Below are 2,499 nucleotides of genomic sequence, written 5' to 3' on the forward strand. Positions count from 1 at the left end.
CTTTAAGAGATGGATCACGTTTTGTTCAGCCGGATAATATTCACATGTCTACCCTACTTTTATAATTTTCGAATCATAAATCTAATCGCCAGAAGCAAAATGCTAACATTATGCTAAAAACGAACTACAGCAGTGTCGCGGCTTCAACGTAACGCCAACTTAAGATCCATATTCATACATACTGATTCTAAATGGTACAAGTTGAAGCGTTTGTTTGAACAGTTTGCAGGAGGCAGGTACTTGCTTTCAAGCAGAACAGGGCAAACAAACTTAGCGGGAGTGTTTTACGTGTTCGGTGTAATGACGTAAAACGGCCTGGACAACTTCTGTAGTCCTATCTAGCCACATATTAACAACCATCGTTTTCAGACACGTAAACTCTTAAATCACCAGCGGGGTCACTGCTGATGTATTTAATGTCGTAGAACAAAACGTGATCTGTCTCTTAAATTTGTGTCGAAGGAACCGGACGTGGTAAAAATGCCGGGTTATAGGACGCGTCACTGCGGTTCTCTATTGAGACAGCGTGGTGTCCAGAGAGCTGCAGAGACTTTGGGAGAAACCTCAGTCTGACGGATGTCCTGTCTGTTGGTTTGGCTGGAGAGGACTGAGGTGGAGTGGTCTTTCCCTGGGAGGAGGACCAGGCCTGATGAAGAAACCAGCTAACTGCATCTGTGAGCCCATACTGGGCACAGCTGTCACAAACATATGATATTCCTGTTTGAATACACACTATTCAGTGTGCGGATCTTTATGTTCACAATAAAAGTGTAGTTTCTTAGTGAATATCCTGTATTGGTCTTTAATGTCATTTCAGCTTTTCATTATCTTCTGGCCCCTCTGAGAAAACGGTGAGGCAGTTGTGTCCTTCAGGCATGTCCTTTCCTAACAGAAATGACAATAAACATCAAACATACGACATTATTGCAGAGCAAGTGTGTTATTTATGAAAGAGTTTTGTTTGTTTATTAAGCGGCTGTAGAAATAATATATTATTTTAATGTGTTTTTTAAATTCATCACAAAGATAATTAGATTATGAATGAACAGTCTGCAGTTTATCAACATTAAAATATATGTTATTAAATAATATTCAACTGTTATCAGAACTTAGTGTAAATGTAGAATCATGCTGTTCGGTTGTCTCACTGCAAGAACCACTTTTACCACGTCATTTACAAATAATATGTAGAGACAAATGGTAGCAATTCTCACAATGTAAAAAAATAATTGCCTTAAATACATTGAAATGTGAAAGCTGACAAAAAACATGTTCCTTAGTCAAATCGAAATGTAACTTTTTGCAAGGAAGGAACAGTCAACTTCCCTGATGTCAGTATTTAGTCATGTTTATTGGCATGTAATGTATATCAGTGTATTACAGTTGTTACTTTATCTATTTAAACCAGAACGTTTCTCGATTCTTTGTACAGTATGAAAGGAGTCTTTGTACATTTCACTCCATGCTGAAGTTCACTGATGTCAGGATACTCGGTCTGTCTCTCGTGTTCAGCATCCTCTGGTCTGTCTGCATCACCTGGAAACTTTAAACAAACAGATATATACAGTTGCAAGAAAAAGTATGTGAACCCTTTGGAATTACCTGGATTTCTGCATAAGTTGGTCATAAAATGGAGGAAGCCACTGCTGTCCAGAAAAAACATTGCTGCACGTTTGAAGTTTGCAAAAGAGCACCTGGATGTTCCACAGCACTACTGGCAAAATATTCTGTGGACAGATGAAACCAAAGTTGAGTTGTTTGGAAGGAACACACAACGCTATGTGTGGAGAAAAAAAGGCACAGCACACCAACATCAAAACCTCATCCCAACTGTGATGTATGGTGGAGGGAGCATCATGGTTTGGGGCTGCTTTGCTGCCTCAGGGCCTGGACAGATTGCCATCAGCGACGGAAGAATTAATTCTCAAGTTTATCAAGACATTTTGCTGGAGAACTTTAGGCCATCTTTCCACCAATTGAAGCTCAACAGAAGATGGGTGATGCAACAGGACAACGACCCAAAGCACAGAAGTAAATCAACAACAGAATGGCTTCAACAGAAGAAAATACGCCTTCTGGAGTGGCCCAGTCAGAGTCCTGACCTCAACCCAATTGAGATGTTGTGGCATGACCTCAAGAGAGCGATTCACACCAGACATCCCAAGAATATTGCTGAACTGAAACAGTTTTGTAAAGAGGATGGTCCAAAATTCCTCCTGACCGTTGTGCAGGTCTGATATGCAACTATAGGAAACGTTTGGTTGAGGTTATTGCTGCCAAAGGAGGGTCAACCAGTTATTCAATCCAAGGGTTCACATACTTTTTCCATCCTGCACTGTGAATGTTTACATGGTGTGTTCAATAAAAACATAAAAACATATCATTGTTTGTGTGGTTTTAGCTTAAGCAGACTGTGTTTGTGTATTGTTGTGACTTAGATGAAGATCAGAACACATTTTATGACCAATTTATGCAGAAATCCAGTTAGTTCCAAAGGGT

The sequence above is a fragment of the Notothenia coriiceps genome, unplaced genomic scaffold (assembly GCF_000735185.1).
Source record: "Notothenia coriiceps isolate Sejong01 unplaced genomic scaffold, NC01 NC01_scaffold00032413, whole genome shotgun sequence".
In the NCBI taxonomy this organism is placed as follows: Eukaryota; Metazoa; Chordata; class Actinopteri; order Perciformes; family Nototheniidae; genus Notothenia; species Notothenia coriiceps.